General features: G+C 40.0%; 1 protein-coding gene across 3 annotated transcripts in view; it reads right to left on the bottom strand.

Moving 5' to 3' along the window:
* LOC101831473 (SLX4 interacting protein) overlaps positions 1–11,587 on the bottom strand; it is a 169,830-nt gene extending 158,243 nt beyond the window's left edge. Inside the window, exon 1 of one of the 3 annotated variants that reach the window (XM_040746376.1) lies at positions 11,457–11,587. The gene's annotated coding sequence lies outside the window, so the exon portion shown is untranslated. Of the gene's footprint in view, positions 1–10,409; positions 11,121–11,456 lie in introns of those variants that run through there. The other 2 variants (XM_021226381.2, XM_013112351.3) reach the window with 2 other exon arrangements.
* Positions 11,588–20,566: the final 8,979 nt, after the last annotated feature.

The raw sequence follows: 20,566 nt of genomic DNA, 5'->3' as shown, positions 1-20,566 counted from the left end.
ACTAAAACTATGCCAGGTAAAATGAAAATAAAAATCACTGGAAGGGTAGGACAGTCAAGTTAAGTTCTCAGAAACAAGCAAAAATGAAAAGACAGGAAAGAATTAAAGAACCAATACAGGGTAGCTTAGCACATAAAATTCGATGAAAATGGTATACTTTATAGTGACATTTCAAGTAGAAAGAAAAAAGTCATCAGGACTAGGATATAGAATACAAAGAATTAATTAGGTATCAGAATTTTATCCAAATTATCCATTCCAGTCCTGGAAGCTCTAAAACAAGGGAAAATATCTTCAATGTTCTGAATTCTTTCCAACTTCCAAATGCATTTAAACATAAATAAATAAAATATATTTAGACATGCAAGGTCTTTAAAACTTGCTGCGGCTCATGTACTCTTTCTCAGGAAACACTAAAATATACTTTGCCCAAATGAGGAAATTAACCAAGAAAGAGGAAGAAGCAAGACATGGAAAGCCAAGAGAGAAAGCTGAAGCAAGCTAAAGGTCCTGAAAGGAGATCCCTGTATGAGTACTGAGCACATGAGGAGGAGCCACTGCAAAAGACAGGCAGGTCTTGGAGCTACGTGAATAGCACATCCTGTCTGACTCACGCACATGGAGCCGAATTTCATACAAGCAATAAAGAACATGGCATTGAATTAGGAAAGACTCGTGGAAATCTGGCAACTGTGTAAAAAGCAGTTACCAATTCTAGATAAACAAGACCTGTGTAAACAAGAAAAAAGAGTACTTAACACAATTATAATAACTGCTCAGTTATAACTAACATTGATAGTCATGAGAGTCTTGACCTAAACAATATATGCTGACCACAATATTACAGAGATGGAGGGTGTGAGCATATGTATGGATATGCATGCTGTTGAGGGAATACAAGTCAAAGGGAGCAAAAGGTATCTCTGATGTTCATGAAACATTCCTAAACCAAAGCCTAGGATCAATAGTAACAGTCATGATAAAACAGAAATATGATGGCAAGTTATTTATCAATATCAACCAATTACATAAGTGTTAAATTCTGCACCAACCTGAAGAGGACATTAGAGTTAATATGATGATGAAGGGAAGATTCCACCCATAAGCCCCTTGTGGGGGACTAGCTGTCTTTTGAAAGTTTGTGCACAATACTTTTAGAATACTACTATTCAACAAAAATGCAATGTCAGCAACAAATGCAATTTAGAAGTTTCTAGTGGCTACATTTCATAGAAATCAAACACAGAGAAGTAAAATGGTTTCAGCAATATATTTTGGTGCTGGGAAGATGGCTCAGTGGGTAAAAATACTTGCCATATAAGCATGAATTCAAATCACCAGATCCCATTAAAAAAAAAAGGAAGGAAAGAAAGAAAAGAAAAAGAAAAGCTGTGTGGAATACTCCTTTACACTGTGTAAATATATGTCACTGTGACTGGTTAATAAAGAAGCTGACTGGGAAGAAGGGTGGAGAGAGAGAGGTCCAAGCAGATGTGGAGAGAAGCAAGATGCACATGCCATACTAAGAAAAGGTACCAAGCCATGTTACAAAGCGTTAGCTAAAAATATGGGTTCATCAAAAATGCAAGAGTTAGCTAGTAGCAAGCCTGAGCTGTTGGCCAAGCACTTTGAGGACAGAGGAAGGGTAAACCAGGGAACTTGCTGGTCAGTCAGCATAGCTGAAATCCTGACCTTCAGATTCAGGGAAGGATCATGACTCAGGGAATAAAGCAGAAAGAACTCTGGCCTATGCATGTAGACCCCACCCCCCATGCACATTCATAACACACACACACACACACACACACACACACACAATCACAATGATTTATAAATATTTGGCCTCCAAGGAGCATTCATAATTACTACTACCTGGTGGTCATGAGTGTTTTTTATGGATTTAATGACTTTTTTTATCTGTTAAACTTTGACTCTGATTCAATGAACAAAAATATCTTTACCTACTTTTTAACTCATTTTAATTAATGGTGTCCTTTTTTTCTATTTTTTCAGATGGGATCTTGCTATGTAGTCCAGGATAACCACAAATTCACCATGTAGCCCAAGGTAGCATCAAATTAGCTACGTAGCTGTCCTTAAACTCCTGATCCTTGGGCTACATTCAGGGTTTGCTACAGCTGATCAGCTATAGCTATCCAGTGAGACTTAGTCTTGCCAATGCCTGCCTCTGACCACGAAAAATTGCTTACTGTTTATAGCTATTTTTCTTCTGCTTATACTAAAGAACGATCATGTGAATTTGTTCATTTTTATTGACTTATTCGATGTAGTGTCTCGACTGCAATGTGCAGTCCTTTTGCCTCAGTCACCTGTGCCAAAACTCTGAGTGTGCATCTTCCTGCATTTGCCTCTTTGATTACGGGAATGTACCACGATTACCAACATAGAAAAAAAAAAAAAGAGTGTCTACAAAAAAGGTAGCAAGAATACAGAAAGATGAAGTACTAAAGGCAATTTCTTTGAAGCTTACAGAAACAGATTTAAAATATCATTTAAACCAGTTCTACAAATTCACCAATCAAATAAGTTGAGTAAGACATATATGTGAGTGTTCCTAACACTGATTACTAACTACACAGTTTGAACCACAATCTTGACAGGGAACCTGAGGATCAGCAACAAGTACAGACATGTGCAGAGGAGGAAGACCCCTTGTAGTAAAGCTACACTATGTTGTAGCTGTAATGAACTGATATGCGGCCTTCTGACAGCAGAATAGAGACAGCCCTTGCAATCACAGAAATGACACATAAGAACAGTACTGTACGTTAGTAAAAAAATGAAGAAACCCTTTACTATCATGTGTGTAATGTGCACTCTTTCCCGAGAACAGACTTGGTGGCTGCCAGGGCTTAGGGAGGAGGAATGTGACTATGAGGAGGCAGCAGAAGGAGACCTTTGGCGGGCACTGATGCTTGCCTGTAGTGCAGGGTACAGGAACACATTTATGCATAAAACTGAGCAGGAAAATATGAAACTGGTTAAATTTAAAAACAGAACTTTTAAAACAAAACCAATGTCAAGTCTACGGCTTTTGTGTTTATATTATAGTTGGGCAAGAAGATACCACTAGAAGAAACTGAGTGAAGGGTATACATAAGCTCCCCTACACACTTTTTTAAATACTTTCCTATGAATCTATAATTACTTCAAAATGAGATTAAAAAACTTAAAGCACACCGCCTGTCATCTTGGGCCTAAGGGATGACAATGCTTCTTCCCACAAAGAAAAATGGAGCTAAGGCCTAAATGCTGGTGGTATTACCAAAGTCGTATGTTGACACCTGAAACCCACTGTAATAGTATTAAGAAGCGAAGCCTTTGGGAACCAATATATCATGTGGCCTCTATCCATCCAAATGGGATTGATGCCCTCAATGAAAAACACAAAAACCAAAAACCAAATGCAATGGACATGTAGGGTCTTCTGTGTTGAGAACACTGCAAGAAGACACATCCAGAATTTTCACAAACTAGTTTCCTTCTCCCTTCAGTTGCCCCAATGTATTTGTAAAACTTTGAATAAAACACAGTAAAAAAAAAAAAAGCTAAAAGATACAATTTGAAGCAAATAGCAAGCCCTCATCAGACGCCAAATCAGCTAGCACTTTGAATTTGGATTTTCCAGCCTCTAGAACTATGAGCAGTAAGTTTTTGATGCTCATAAATTACCCAGTTTAGCCCTAGGGTGGCACGAGCATGTCTGTGATCGAGCACTTGGGAGGTGGAGACAAGGATTAGGGGGCTGAGGTCATCCTTAGCTATCTAGCAAGTCTGAGGCTGGCCTGGACTATACAGACCTTCTCTCAAAAATAAGTATTACCCAAATAAAACATTTTGTGATAGCAGCCCACACATACTAACACATGTCAATGCCAAGAGTTCTAGATCCCAAAAAGCGTGTCATCCTGCTGGGTCCCCACAATCACTGCCTCCTAAGAGTACTACTTGTCTCCTCAACTCTCAGTATCTAACACCCTCACAAGGGTGTGACCAGGAAGCCTGTACTCAAAATGGTTAAACTTTGCACAGCATCGCAAGCCCTTGACTAGAATCCTTGCCCATCCTCCTTCCCAGAACCAAGCTCCTTGACATCTGCACTGACTTCACCCAAATAGCCCTTGGCAAATGTTCTTGATTATGGATCTCTAGGTACTTGTACCTCCTCCCACCCAAACTGAACTGAATGTTCTCTCCTAAAGTATCCTGTTATCCAACATCCACCTGTTTCTTGGAGCCCTCGTGACTGTTTGGAGTGAACTGTTCCTTTCTTGGCCACAGTTACACTTTTACCCTCATACTCAGCTCACTAGACTCCATGTAACCTTGGTCCTCAGAGTGTCTCATCTCCTTGACTTCAAGTATCCTAGGACAACATCTTTTCAGGTCCTTCTGAATAACTGAGCCATTACACAGAGTATACAACAGAAGTTTGTTTAGTCAACTTTACTGTCCTAACAGTCAGTTGCTATAGGCTATTAATATATTTTATATTTACACCCATTTATCCAATGAAACTTTGATGTCTCCAAATCCAGATTCTCTATTAAATCTTTTAAAAGTATGTCAAAATATTCTGAAAAGATGTTTATAAACAAGCAGTTTAATAAATATTGAATTAAATATTTAATGTATCAGACAAAGTTGAGAGAGCTGTGATCCATATATAGATGCTAGTGTTTTATGCCAGGAATAATGTACAAAGAGGCTGGGAATTTGGCTTGGGTTTTGCCCCACATTTTAAGCCTTTGCATTCAATTCTTAGCTCTAAAACACAGAACCACCACAAGTAAGTATAAATCTAAGAATTAAATGGACAAAAGATTGGACATGTGGTAGAAATTTAGTCCATTTCAACATAGCCTTTCACTGTTTTTTCAGACTGGTTCTGTAGTTAAATTACTAATTTCTAACATTCATTGGAAAAGAAAAGATATTAACTTTGGAATTAAATCTTAAATTTGGAAGCAACTATTCTGCAAGAGCAGCGAGCCCAGTGCTTAGGGTTTAAAAAAAAAAAAAAAAAACCTTTGCTACAGAGTTATCTCTTAAAGTCTGAAGTTGCTGGCATTTTCGTTTTGTTGACCTGTTTAATGGAATCCAGAACAATCTCCAAAAAGGTATAGTTTCCAAGTTCATGGAAGCTGTATTCTCCCCAAAGCCTGTAGAGGGGTCACAGCGCATCATAGATCTTACAAATACCACCTCATCTCTTCTGCATTCCGGGGCCTACTTTCTCTAAACTGAAAACAAGCAAGCATTCCTTGACAAAAAGGATACTTGAATAACATATGACCCCACCAAAACACATGTGCTTGCATGTGTGTGCTGACAGGGAGGGAGAGAGCCTAAGCTTTTTAGGGAAATTAATTTGGGGGGAAAAAATAGAAGCAGATTAGACACTATCACATGATTTTCCTGTCATTTAAATACAGAGCAGAGATAAACTCAAATAAAGAGAGTCAGTGACCTTGTAGATTATTCTGTGGGAAAATCTAGGGCAGTGTGAAATCCCAATTTGTCTTTCTTTCAGTATTCCTGGCCTGGGTGACAAGCTTTTGAAAGCAGGCACCCCAGGTTAAAAGGCCAAATATTAACTCTAGGCTTCTAACCTCTCCATTTCAATTTTTATCTAAGAAATTATTATGCTTCTATCATCTTTCTACAAAGCTTTCTAGCTATAGGAGTAGAACAGAAAACAGTCAGGGCCTTAAGATTTCTGTCATTATAACTGTAATTAAAACATAAGAAATCATCAGTGTTCCCAACCCCCCACCACTCTACTGTTATTATTAAACTGATAGCCAGGAACAAACTTTAGCAAAAGGTCAATAAGTGACAGATCAGCAAAGTACTACTGGTGACAACTTAGATAAAGGTTAATAGGCAACCTCAGCACAAAAAAAGAATTGTTTCTATGACTCAGGGGACAACCCTGAATGCCTAGCATGCTTATAAAAACAAAATAAGCATCAACAATGGAAAAAGAATCACTCAAAAACAAAAATCTGACTTTTTTGCTTTCTATCATTATAAAATGCAGACCAGATGTTGCAATGCTGTAACAGTATCAATCCCAATTACTGACTCTACTTTTCTTTCACTCTGCTGTCACACCAATCATGACTCAAGACCTATGTCACCCCTTCCTGCTGAGTCTTCAGCTCAGCCAACCCTGCATAGGATGCTTGGCTGACAGTCAACATCTAGTTATCATGTGACTCCTTATCAGAAGCACACACAGACATCTTCATGCAGTCTAATCGGGTCTTCAGACTCTCAACTCTGCCTTTTCACATAGCCTGAGCCTATTCAATTCCTCTGTGTCTCTGGTTCTCTTCTCCATGAAACAGGATAACCATTGGGCCCTGGGGTCGTTTATTTCATTACTTCGCTCCATGCCTGAATCTTTGTGGGTGATTAGTCTTAAATATACACATGAACGTACAAGCAGACACCATGCAATTTACTTTATAACAAACCTACTCGGATAATTGCTATTTCCCAATCATCTCCATTGAAAAAAATCAAACCAACAAAAGAAAAGGCATTCTGATTATCATTAATACACTCTTCTCAAAATCTAACCTTTTAGTGCAAAAAACTGTATCATGGGAGAATATATCATTGTTTCACTAGTTGCTAAGGGTTGAAGGACATAAGGGATAACTGGAGAAACTGAGTGGGAGCTTGTGAGTAGAGACAGAAGTTGATGATAGATATACATGCTCCACATCCCAATTTCAGTGGTGGTTATACAACTGTGCACAAGTCAAAACTCAGGAAACTGAACCAAGACAGATTTGCTTTTTATGACATGCCAATTATAAAACATCAATCTTTCCTAGAGAATAAATCAAACCAGTGGCATAAAGTAACTTTCATATCCAAGATATTTTAACAGCTGTATTTTGTATTACCCCTATAGTAACATATATCAATTGAATTTTAAGCAAGCTTTGACTTATTCTAACATAATATGTAAGTACCAGTAAAAACAACCAATGGATCATTTTTCTATAACAGAAACGCTAACCTTAATATATAAGTAATATTCTCTATCTTCTGACAAATGGGAGCTCTGGGATGTCTCTGGCTTGGCTTTACAAATCTCTACTTGGCTATCTCATGTGTCTCTAACGTACATGGATTATTGTCCACGATCCCTAAAGTAATATATTCACAGTAACCTTTAAAGATTTAAGTCAGATTAAATGACTAGACATATGTATATAGATAACAATCCCAGGGCTGGAGAGATGGCTCAGCCGTCAGAGTTCTTATTGCTCTTGCATTGTACATAAGTCAGTAGGTGCCATGTCAACACCTATGTTAGGCAACTCACAACCATGTGTAACTCTGGCTGCAGGAGATCCAACACCCTCTCCTGTACTCACATACACATACCTGCGAAGAGACACACATGTATACACACAATTTAAAAATTATTAAAATAAATAATCCACGTGGGCAAAGCCTGTGATCCTAGCTACTCCAGAGACTGACAGAGAGGAATTGTAAGTTCAATTAGGCAACTTAGCAAGACTCTGTTTCAAAACTAAAGTTCAGGAGACGAGTAGCTTTGATTGTAGCTCAGGGATAGAGCATCTGCCTAGCAAGAGAAAGGTTCAAACCTGAGAACTGAATTGTTTTTTTTTAAACACAGAGTTTCATGGTGGACCCAGGACACATGCATGTTAGGCTACATTTTCAGCACTGCATTTTGGGTTTTTAAAATGTCGTATTTCGCCAGGCAGTAGTGGCGCACGCCTTTAATCCCGGCACTCGGGAGGCAGAGGCAGGCGGATCTCTGTGAGTTCAAGACCAGCCTGGTCTACAAGAGGTAGTTCCAGGACAGCCTCCAAAGTCACAGAGAAATCCTGTCTCGAAAAATAAATAAATAAATAGTAAAAAGTCATATTTCGTTCATAAGAAATTAAGGCATAAACTATAAAAGGTAAAATAACAACACAAGATATTTCACCACTGTCCTCTTCTGGTTTTGCTGTATATAGAAGGCGCTAAGTAACTAGTGGTTTTTGTTGTTGTTATTCTTTTTTTTTTCAATTTAAATAAGCTGGAGAACAAAGCTACGTGAAATTGAGCACACTGAAAACAAAAATTCAAATGGTTATCAACTGGTGAATTATACAGAAAATTATGTTATCTGATTGTGATGTCTCACCAGTGTATATATAGAAAACATACCACATTGCATACTTTAAATAGATGTTGCTACTTGTATCACAATTTTATTTCAGTAAGGCTATGTTTAAAGATATTTTGATTTAAAAATCATCTTCCTGGCCTGGGATAATGTATTTAGACCACCCTCTTTTTCAAATAGATGAACACAGTGGAAAGTCAAAGAATTTCAGTCACTGGAATACATAAACAAAATCTTAATAGTCCAAAGATTTAATTATAATTTTAAAAAACAGCTAAAGTTAATATTTTCATAGCTGTTACTATGTGCCAGGCACTATTTTAAATTTTTTTTATTATTTTTAGTTATGTGTCTAGGTGTATGCCTGTGTGTGGATATCATTAGGTGAGGGTGGACACCCATAGAGGTCAGACACCTTGGATTCCTCCAAGAAGCTGGAGTTACAGACAATTGTTAAGTGCAGGACACATGCCCTGAGAACTAAACTCAAGTTCTCTAGAACAGAACACAGCTCTGAACTAACTCCTCAGCCATCTCTCCAGCCCATGCCAGGTACTTTTTAAAAGCATGTTTCTGATGCTAACTTTTCTAACTCTGACATAAGTCCTACCTTACAAGTTAAAAACTAAAGCACAAGCGTAGGTAAAATCTAACAGATTCTAGAGCTTGGAACTGGTAAGTGAAAGAGGTGGGGTGTGAAGCCAGGACAATTTCAGAGCTGATCTTCTTAACCACCTACACTATCACCGCCCTCAACATACCATCCAGCATGTAAAACTGCAAACAATCAATACTGCTGTGCAATAATGATTTCCTTCACAGTTATAAAGCACGCATAACCACAATGGAAACATTCATGTGACACTCACTAAAACGTAAAGTGACTTTCATTCTTCTTTCCCACTTAATACATTGAGGAAAAAAGACAGCAAAGTAACCAATTACTGGGGAACTGGTAAAGTAACCAATTACTGGGAAGCTGGTTCAACACACGACCAATGTAGTATTCCTCACTGTTTTAAAAATCCTAAGTATTTGAAGTAAAGTCACCAGGGAGGGGAAAAAACAATCTTACCCATAACAGCATGAAAAGCATAAACATCATTCTCTGTGCTATTAAATACCCTAATAGCACCTCAATCCCTCCCAGAGTCTGGATTTCTGTGTGTAACTAGTATGAAGTCTGGTTTAGAAGCTTCCTAGGTGACTGTCATGGGCAGCCAAGTTTGAGAACTCCTGATTTTGATTTCTCATTAAAGGAAGACACAGAAGAAAGCCGGGGACTACAAAAAGCTACAGTAAGCCATAGCCCAGAGTTTCCAAGTCAACATCATACTGTGCCCAAATGCAACTTCTAATCATTCAACGTAAACTCCGGATGATACTGACCCAACTGGTAGATGACTACACTGAGCAACAAGGTCATAATAACTCGAATACGAGCTAATTGGCTGACAATTATGGTTATATACAGTACCTAGGAAATAGGTGCCAAGAACCATAGATCAGTGTTCCTGTTCCCAGCTTGATACTTGGCAAAGAAACCGAATGAGAGCCCCAAGAAAGGGTTCAGTAGTGGGTTTTTTGTTTTGTTTTGTTTGTTTTTAACTTTTTTTGATATTTTATAGCATAAAGCTAGTTAAGTATTTAACAAAAGCACTAAGTGAATGAATGAACGAACGAACACAACCTGCATCACATCTTAAAATTCTCTGAGAATGTAAGACAGCAGTGGCAAAGGCCTGTAAACCCAGGACTCGGGAAGCAGAGGCAGGGGAATGTCTTTGAGTTAGATTGAGGCCAGCATGATCTACAAAGCAAGTTCCAGGAAAGTAAGAACTGTTACACAGAGAATCCCTGTCTTGAAAAACAACAACAATAAAAAAATCTCCGAGGGCTACATTTACATATATGGATGTAGACAGCCATAATTTGATACAAATTCCTGTCCTGTCCATTTGGCTAGCTTTCAACTTGGGAGAAAGTCCCTCAACATTATTTTCATTTTAACTCTCAAGTCTTCCTGCTCCCTGATGTTTAACAATTTTTCAGCTCTCAGAGTGTTTTCAAAAATGATGGAGAGAGGAGAAATGCCTAAGAGAAAGATTGTGGAAAGTCTCAAAATTCAAAACCACTTCTGCACGTGGTGGTACAGAAGATTGGCCAACAGTTGGGTCCAGCTGAGCGAACAGCTAAGATGCCAGAAGTATCATGCTCTTACCTATGCAGGTGGCGGGAGGTGGGCTCGGGCTTTTTATGTTTTATTACTGTCCAGGGTCACTGGTGGACTAGAACCAGAATGTGGAAACTCACGCCAAAAAGACTGCTGGCAAAGCCTCAGAGGCTTTGGCTCACTTCCTCTTTCCCAGTGTAGCCCCGCGCGTTTGAGAATGCAACAACTACCGCCCAAACACAAGATGACGTAACCGGCTTCACAGGGGCTGGAAGCCATTGCCAGGACCTAAGATGGCGGCAAAACGCTAGGTGAGGCATCGGAATAGCCCGAAGGATCTGCCCAAACGAAAAATGGCTCCCGTTCCTGATCGCAAAGAGACAAAAATAAAAATGGTGTCTGGAGCGGGCCGTGTGGAGGTTGGGAATACCATGAATACGATTGGCAGATAACGAACCATTGTAATTCGGTATGTTGTGATGGACACGGAAAAAAAGCCCGTAGTGTTTCGATGGTTCACAAAACTACTAGGGCAGGTGTGGAAAACACTTCTGATGAAGATTAAAAGGTAAATTGAAAAAAATGAAGGTGGCCATCACAATGCCAGAAGAAGCTAATTTAAAGTAAGCTTCAACGTAACTTCATAATATTTCCGGCGGTCTGAGAGAACAAAAGACTAATCTCTGAAGCCGTAAAAAAGAATAGCAAGAACAAGGAAATTAAGCAATCAGTTCCGGCACCGAGTCGGAGACTCCCGACTTCTGCCTAACGCCGCACCGAGACTGGGCGGAAGTTTCCTGCCCGGCGTCGTGCTCTGACTGCGCATGCCCGCTCTCCGACCACCACCACCTCCTCCTCCTCCTCCTCCTCCTCCTCCTCCTCCTCCTCCTCCTCCTCCTCCTCCTCCTCCTCCTCCTCCTCCTCCTCCTCCTCCCCCTCCTCCCTGGGCGGTAGGGCGGAGCCACTTTCTTTAGTTTTAGGCATCCGGAGAGAGGCGGGAATTGAGAGCTGAGTGACAAAGCCCGGCGCTTTGTGATTGGCCAGGGACCGAAAAGCCGCCAAGAATGGTGACTTCTCCATTCATTCCAGAAATACCTATCAAGAGGGCAGAAGGTCGCAAATTCTGTCGCCTTCTTGATGTTGGGATGCGTTTTTAAACGTTTTCAGTTTGCAAAGCCAGAAGACACCTGGGTGACAACGACGTTCTCAGTAGCGGGAGCTACCAGCAAATGCCGGGAGGGAGGGCGGGGCGCGCGGAGCTGCGCATGCGTCTTCCTGCCTCCCTGGGCAAAGGTTGTGGACTGCTCAGCGTGGTCCCTGTGCTAGCTTGATTTCTGGGCTCCCGTGGCGGCGACGGCGGCCTGGCCGCGAGGTGCAGCTGCTGGTGGACAGGTGAGAGCGTCCGAGACGCCAGTGGAGAAGCCAGCTTGCGGTCCCCCTGCGTCCCCACACGCGAAGGTCGCCGGTGGCCTCGGCCAAGGGTATTTGGGGGCGGGGATACGGAGGCAGCTGTCTACCGGAGAGGCCACAAGGCCGGCTTTGAAAGTGGTTTCAGGACACGACTATCTGATGGCCCTGCGAGTGTGGGTGGCCGGGAGTGTCCGGTACCAGGTAGAGTTGGAATGAGGCTTCCTAAAGCCACCTGCGCGGTGAACGGGATGGGGAAGTTTCCCTGGGAGGTAGTCGGCGTCACCTGCGCTGTCGCTTTCCACCTGCAACCCGGAACTCTCTCACTCTTTCTCTGGAGAGTGCCAGTACGCCGGGGGCTGGCGGGCCGTGGGGGCATCCCTGAAACGCCAGACTGGAGCATGGCGCATAGACCCCTGGCAGCATGGTCACGTCAACTTTGAGAAAGCAGAAACAGAGCTCCGGCTTTTGTCTGTGTAGTGGAGAGCCAAGCACACCCGACATGAGGAGAGCCCGAGAGATGGATGGTGTTCATCTTTCTGGATCATCTTTTGATGTTTCCTAGGAGGAAAGTTTTTTGATGAACATCATCTACTTTCTCGTTGTCACACAGTATGTGTGTAACACTATTTCGTACGTCAGTGATCTAGACTGGCAGGGTTCTTCCCGCCTGGAACTTGTAGTCTAATAATAAGTCCTAGAAAATAATGACGTGGAGAGGGAATAAAAGTTTTAGATTGAGTACCAGAGCACGGCTCTGTAGGTGAGGAACACCCGAAAGGGAAGCTGAAGCTCAGGAATTGTGAATGAAATGCTGGGCACATAATACCACAAGAACCAGAAATTGACTGTTTCTTGGTTTTGGTTTTGGTTTTTGAGACAGGGTTCCTTTGTAGCCCTGTCTCTCCTGGAACTCTATAGACCATGCTGGCCTCAAACTCAGAGACATCCTCCCACCCCTGCCTCCAGGATGCTGGTACTAAAGGTGTGCACCACCATGACCGGGCTCAGAAATTGAATCTTTAAGGTATACTTTATTGCCGGGCGTTGGTGGCGCACACCTTTAATCCCAGCACTCGGGAGGCAGAGGCAGGCGGATCTCTGTGGGTTCGAGGCCAGCCTGGTCTACAGAGCGAGTTCCAGGACAGCCTCCAAAGCCACAGAGAAACCCTGTCTCGAAAAACCAAAAAAAAAAAAAAAAAAAAAAAGGTACACTTTATTTAGAGTTGATGGCAATTTGAGGAAGCAGGGCATTGAGACCCTGAGGAAATAAAGGGCCTAAACTCTTAAAACGAGCACAAAGGCAGTTGTCATTCTGGGCTCAGTCTTTCCTCTGGCCAGGTGGTCAGCCAGTGTCTGAGAGCTTTGGACCTCTCGTCACCCCTTGCACTTTTCCCTCATTGTCTGGACATCTAGACCCAGGCATTTTATGGAACAGAGTCTACTGGTGTCTATTGAGATCAACTGTGTACTCTACCAAGCATCACCTGGCTTGGTGTGGTAACTCCAAACAAACAACCACTAACATTAGTTTTTATGTGAAGTGGCCTGAAGGTTATCCATTATTGTTGTTTTCTGATTTGTATGTGTTATGCTATTAATAGTGGTTGGAGATTCTGTACTATAGAATACAAAAATGCCCTCTGCTAGTAAATAGAACGTTGGCCCTTCTCATTTCCTATCATAATGAGCCACCCTGTGAGACTAAGAAAGTAAGATTCTCTAGTCTCTGTTCTACAATGAGAATAAAGTAGAGGAACTAAACAAGTGGCTGCCGTGTTCTCTGTGTAAGTGGCTGTGAACTAATTGTGAATATTCGCTAAACAACATTGGAATTAATTCAGAGGAAATAGAGAAGTATGATTTTGAAAACTGAATAGATTTGTGTTGTAGACTATTTAACTATGTATAGATGTGTTACATTTGTTTATGATCTTACTTTAACTATGTATAGATGTGTTACATTTGTTTATGATATTACTTTCACTATGTAAAGCTGTGTTGCTGTTTTATCTTGCCTGCCTAGGTACCTGGTTGGTCTAATAGAAAGCTGAACGGCCAATAGCTAGGCAGTAGAGGGATAGGTGGGGCTGGTGGGCAGAGAGAATAAGTAAGGGGAGTAGACCTTACAGAATGAAAGGTAAAAAGCCGAAAGCAAAACATAAATGAAGAGAAACGGGTTAGTTTAAGTTATAAGACCTAGTGAGATTAGCATAAGCTAAGGCCGAACAGTCACAACTAAGAAGTCTCTGTGTCATGATTTGGGAGCTGGTTGGTAGCCCAAAAGAAAGCCTGCTATTGAATCAATTCTTTTGTTTTTGCTCCTATACAGTGTTTAACCATGGGTTATTAAGATCACCACCTTTTAAATTTGGTCTTGGTTTAGATGCCAAGCACCATTCCTTATTCACCTTGGTCGTTTTCCTAGTCTAACAATATTGCCAGTATGTGTCAGCAAGCGTTTGAATAAAAGTAACTCCACGCATACCTCAAGTGAAAATTGACATGAACACTAGAGACATTTGAATCAATACATTATTTTCCTAACTTTGTAAATTATAGCCAGAAGATTAGATGTATAATCACATTGCTTGAGCAGAAGTTTCTGGAGGGGCCTACTTTTGTATATTAGAAGCCAGGCATAAGTACCAGTAATAGCTATAATGTATTGAGCTCAAACTATAGTGTTATAAACATGTATAATAATTTTTATAATGTGATAGACTATGAGATTGAGGCAGGAACCAGTTTTCCCAAGTTGATAACTAGTTTATAATGAAGGCTAAAGTTGATTCTCATGCTTGTTCAAAGCTTTTGTTCTTGTCCAACATTTCTAAAAGTGCAGATCAGGTATCAGAACTCTCACATCTAATTACTTGGTAATTATAACTTTATTTTAAAAATACATGATATGTACTCTGTGTTTGCTGCTTTTCTGTGCTTCAAAAGTTTTCTTATTTCCTTCACAGCTTACCTGACTTACACACTCGACTGTTAGCTTGTAACATCTTATATTCTGACTATAGACACACAGATACCCCACAAGGAAGAGCCCCCAAAACTACAAAATCTGTTTCTTGAGAATCTGGATAGTTTTATTTTTTGTCTAACATATATGAATTGGAGACCAGCCTAAAATATATATGACCCTGTCTCAGGGAAGGGGAGGCGGCATCCTCCCTTTTCAGATGACCAAATAATACTAATAGTTTCCTCTACTGAATCCAGGCTGCTTCGGGTATGTTAACTGCACCACAGTTACTTATTATGTAAGCCACGATTACTCTTTTGCCAGTGATGGGGAGAAGTGGCTCAGCTCAGCCGGTGTAGTTAAAGAGGATTCAGGAAAGATCTGAAGCCCAGGCAGGATTCCACAACTCATTCATTCCCTAAAAGTCACTGCCTTATGATGCATTCTTATTAACCTGATTTGCTCTAGTCTATGAAAACTAGTTGGTAGAAACTAAATCTTGGTCTCTGTGTTCTAAGAGATTGAACTTTCACCCTATAGTCAAAGGGGTAACTGAAGTCTTCCAGGCAAACAGAAACTTGGCTTCTCATTTCTCTTTGTAAGTTGGAATTCAGAGGCTTTTGGAGGTCACTTAAACAGTAGCTCTCAAACTACAGCTTTAGGACTTCCTGGGAATTGTAATAAGTGTTTCTGGACAATACCCTGAAGTTTCCGCTTCAGTGGTCAGGGCAGCCCAGGTGATGACTAGTGTTGCTGCTGATGAGACCTCAGAAAAAGAAAAGTCATTTAGGGGTCATAAGTTTCTGGACTATGTTTAGGGGGAGGCAGGATGGAATGACAGGATGTGGCAACTGGCTTTTAAGAGTGAGGGAAAGGGCAAAATACATTATAGCCAGATGTCTGAATTGACGAGCTTAGTATAAGATACTTTTAATCTTTTTTTGATTTTAGTTATGTATATAGGTATATGCGCAATGAGTGCATGTGCTCTCAGAGGCCTGAAGGTGTTGTCCGATCACCCAGAACTAGAGTTATATACAGGTACTTATGAGCCACCTGATGAGGGTGCTGGAAACCAAGTTCAATTCTCTTCAAGAGCTCTTAGCTAATGAGTCATCCTTCCCTCCATACACCCCCTCCCCCAGCCTAATTCAGGCATAACAGCAGTCAGGAAAGAGGAGTTTGTTCTGTTGTTTTGTAATTAGATTTGTTTGATTTTGTTTGTTTTAGTTAGTTTGAGATAGAGTTTCATATAGCCCAGGCTATTTACTGTTAAGCTGAAAGATGGATGACCTTGAACAATGCTGTCTTCTCAATGATTCTCTTGTAATTCCCAGTCCTGAGATTATAGGCTTTGATTCTTTACAGAGGAAGAAGACCTTCAAAAGTGGTAGGTTGAAGACAGAAGGAAGGGGGCCAGTGGTGTTAGAGTTGACAGCATGGTGACAAATGAGACTGGACCATAGGTAGCTGTTTCCTTATTTTAGATAGTAGGGAAGGTTAAGATGAGAGCTGGGATGAGTACATTTTTACAGTGTGGACAAGAATTTGAGGGTATTAATATGTCATCACTATTACCCTCTAGCCAATATATTATTTGCAGAAACAAAGGTAGAGTAAAATAAAAATCTCAAAAATGATGAAGGGTAGAAATTGGCCCTTTGAAAATTTATAGCAGATTGGGGCAAATAAAAATCTTTACTGTCACACTGAGAACCAAGAAACTGGACATTTGATCTACAACAATATGCATGATTTCCAGTCCCTCTCCCCACACCAGTACCAAGGTCAGATGTTAATCAGAATAATTATAATTCGGGTATAATAATATCAATGATAATTAGGAAAACCAGTGAAAGTACATGGGAGACCTCTGAAACATCTCTAAACCACATTATCTTTTCTGATGAATCACAGACTGCCAGTAGGCTGTCACCTCTCAGCCACTAATCACTTGTATTTTGGAGTCCACAGTTAATGACACCCTCATACACGTTTTGTAAGGGTTTCAGTATTGTTGGATTTTAATTATAAATGTACTGAACTAACAGTAAACGGTGAAGAATAGCCAAGAGCATGAGATTTTAACATTTGCTAACAACAGATACATTTCTGGAATTAGATGTTGATCAAGCTGTCCTTGAACAGTAAAGTTGGATTATACAGAGTGGAAACTGTAGAACTCACTTGTGAACCATTGGTTCATCAGGAGTTGACTTTTTTTGTTTGTTTGTTTGTTTGTTTGTTTTTGTGTGTGAATGTGTTTATAAGACTAGAAAAGTCTAACAAAATTGGTGCCATTTTAGGAGATAAATCTAGAAAATGTTCGGAAAAGGCAAATCTTTGTTTTCTTATCATGCTGGACAGGTTAGGCATGAACACAATATGCATTCATTTTCTTTAAAACTACACATAAGGCATCATGTGGTGTTTTGAACATGTATATGTTGAATAATGATTAAGGCAATTTAAACATAACTCTCTCAAAGGTCTTTTCTTTTTTTTTTTTTGTCTTTTTTTATTTTTAAATTTAAATTAGAAACAGGGTTGCTTCACATGGCAATCCCTGCTCCCTCTCTCTCCTCTCCTCCCACGCCCTCCCACCAGCCCCACATCCCCCCACCCTTAATCCCCAAAGGTCATTTCTTATAAGGAAAACTTTCAAAATTCTTTCTTCTAGCCTCTTTTTCAGTTGTGCCTGGTGCCTACACTGAGGACCAAGCTTGCACGGTTGTTTAAACTAATAAAGTAACAAGAATATTTTTGCAAGGACTAAATGTTTTAAAGAACTATTCAATGATTGGAATTCAGAAATAAGGAATTCACAAATATCCAACATCAGCATTTCTTTAAAGGCATGAATAAGTATCAAACATGCTAAACACAAGGTCTTTTCAGCAAAATCTGACATTCTAATTGATATTTTCTTCATGATTATGTTGCATTTTGTGCAAGTGTTGTTTTTTGTTTACTTTAAACAGAATGAACTCCTTACACTGTTCCTAAAGCACCAGCAGATGGCGCCAAGGAAACCTCACAGGCAAAATACAAATATCCTGTGCTTTTTTGTTGTTGTTGTTTTGTTTTGTTTTGTTTTTTGTTTTTAAAAAAACAAAAACTGTCTTCAAATTGTTAGTGGAAAATAACCATCTGATATCTAGAAGCCAAGTGTTTGGGAGTTTTTTTTTTTTCAGAAGTAAAAAGAGGGTAGTTGCCATCATAGATAGAAATGAAATAAATTTTAAAATACTTGTAGTCTGAAGTATGTACCTCATTGTTGTCCTTTTGTGGCCCTTAGGTATAGTTATGCATATATTATAACAAGGTAGAGGTATGTCTGTTTATTCAGCCTTGCTGTTCTGTAGTAAGAACAAGCTAAAGTTAATGTAACTAATCTAAACTGAATGAATGATGCAGACACCTGTTCTCTGATTTTGGAGACCATTGTCAACCTCTAGAAACCATGGCAGACTCAGAACATTTGAGGAGTTCATCTTCATCACATTCTGGAAAATCTAGGCTTTTTTTTTTTTTTTTTTTTGCGCGGGGGGGTCTCACTGTAGTCCTGGCCATCCTAGAACTCACTTTGTACAGCAGGCTGGTCTCATACTCACAGAGATCCACCTGCCTCTGCCTCCAGACCTGGCTCCAGCAGGAGCTCATTCTTAACTTCTGAGAAATGGCTTCATAGTCAGTTTTTCTAGTGTGTGTATTAGAAGTTGTGTGTCTGTACTTCATGTGTGCTCAGAGCCAGCAGAGACCTGAATGCTGGATCCTATCAAATTGAAGTTACAGGTGGTTGTGAGCTGCTTTATAGGCACTGGGAACTAAATCCAGGCCTTCTACAAGAGCAGCAAGTACTCTTAGCCACTGAGCCATTTCTCTAGCCCTTAAGTGCACTCTATTGAAGTGCAATATACATGATTTCAGACCATTTGTTTTTAGTTTGGTTTAATTTTCATTTCTTCCTTTAATTGTCATCTTTTCTTAGGTGTCCTGATGTCAACAGACTATGAGCTTTCAGAACCTCTGGAGAGAATACAAAGTTCTGATTGTTATGGTACCTTTAATTGGATTCATACATTTGGGCTGGTACAAAATCAAAAGCAGCCCTGTCTTCCAGATTCCTAAGGACGATACCACTGAACCAGATAGTCTGGCACTTGCAAGTCAACCAAAGAGCCAAACCTAGAAGTAGTAGCAGGCCTACAATTTTCAGGTAAGTTTCATTAAATGTGGTCAATCATTTGTTATTTTCCAGTAATGGGCACTTAATTTTATAGTGTTCTATCAAGAAAAAATCCTAAATTGAAAGTTATTGTTTTAAAACAAAAATACGTAAGTTGATAGTTTCAAAATAATTTCCTGTGAGTAGAAATCACTGAATTCAAGAGGATATGATTATATAGCTCAGGTCTATAATCCTCCCATCTACAATTCCAAAATCTGAAAAGTTTTAAAAAGCAAAACATTTGTCAAACACCTTTAGCAGCAAAACTTGATTTTAACTAACATGGGCAATTGGAAGTATTTCTTCCACTTAACCCTAAACTTTAGCTGTTTTGCAGAAATGCCTTTTGTTATGAGTGCTATGTTGTGGTATGTACTAACTTTTTCGTTACATATCTACACAATCCAAGAAATTCTAAAGTATGAAATGTACTGGTCCCAAGGATACCAGGTAAAGATTTACAATTTTATAATTGTCTTCCTCAAGCCCCAATTGCACCTGAAACTTAGAGCAATCCTCCTGTCTCAGCCTCCCAACTGTGTGAGCTATCATGTCCGCACATTTTCTTTCTAATATCTTTTTTCACCTTGAGTTGAGAAATGTGCTATAAATCCTGGCATAAGATCAGTATTTTTAGGGAAACCTCAAGGCAGTTTTACTCATTGAAAAGGACCACTGTCCTAGCTTGCTATAAAACTGATCGTTGCATGGACATAGTGGCACATACGTTTAGTCCCAGCACTGGCGAGGCAGAGGCAGGTGGATCTCTGTGAGTTTGAGGGCACCCTGGTCTACAAGACAAGTTCCGGGACTGTTAAACAGGAAAACCCTGTCTTGAAAAACAATTAAAAAAAAAAAGAGCTGATCATTGTTACCGATAATCTGAGCACTCTGGATTCTGAGGGGAGCAGGAGAAGCAGGAATTGAGGGCAGCATAGCTGCATAGTGAAACCTTACTTCAACAATAGCAACAAAAATGTATTTTGAATCAAGATTTTATTTTTAAATGTTCATAAGGAGAAAAATAAAGAAATTGGGTGACAAAATATTAGAAACTTGACAACTTAAAATAATAACCTTGGGGATAGGATAGTGTTTATATCATAAAATTTGTATTTAAAAGGAATTGGGAGCGAGCACACACCTGCAAAGACCAGAAGGTGACAGAACCCCTGGATCTGTAGTTATAAGATGAGTGCTGAGAACTGAACTTGGGGCCTCTAAAAGGAGCAGCAAGTACCCTTGACAACTCCTATGCAGAAAGACTTCATGAGTAGCAAAAGGAAGTTAGATTTACAGTAGATGCTTGCTGTTTATAGATAAGTTCTTATCTTATAGTGTATGTGTGAGTGTGTGTGTGGAACTTTAGTTTTTGTCAGATGAGTTTAGAGGCCATATATTGTCAGACTTCAAGAGGAAAAAATATCCTTGTGAAGAGTTTTATCTAATTATTTTTTATCAATAAAAAAATGGGAGTCAGATATCAGGCTAACAGTCTGGAAGATCAGAGAAGTGGCAGGGCAGCCCCCAGTGACCTCCTGTCTCTTCATTCCTCCATCCAAAAAGGGCCGGGATCCTCTCTCAGCCACACTTCAC

This window comes from Mesocricetus auratus, unplaced genomic scaffold (assembly GCF_017639785.1).
Source record: "Mesocricetus auratus isolate SY011 unplaced genomic scaffold, BCM_Maur_2.0 Super-Scaffold_100004, whole genome shotgun sequence".
NCBI classification, from domain to species: Eukaryota; Metazoa; Chordata; class Mammalia; order Rodentia; family Cricetidae; genus Mesocricetus; species Mesocricetus auratus.
Note: the sequence above shows the minus strand (reverse complement) of the source record. Positions and strands in the feature narration are given on the sequence as shown.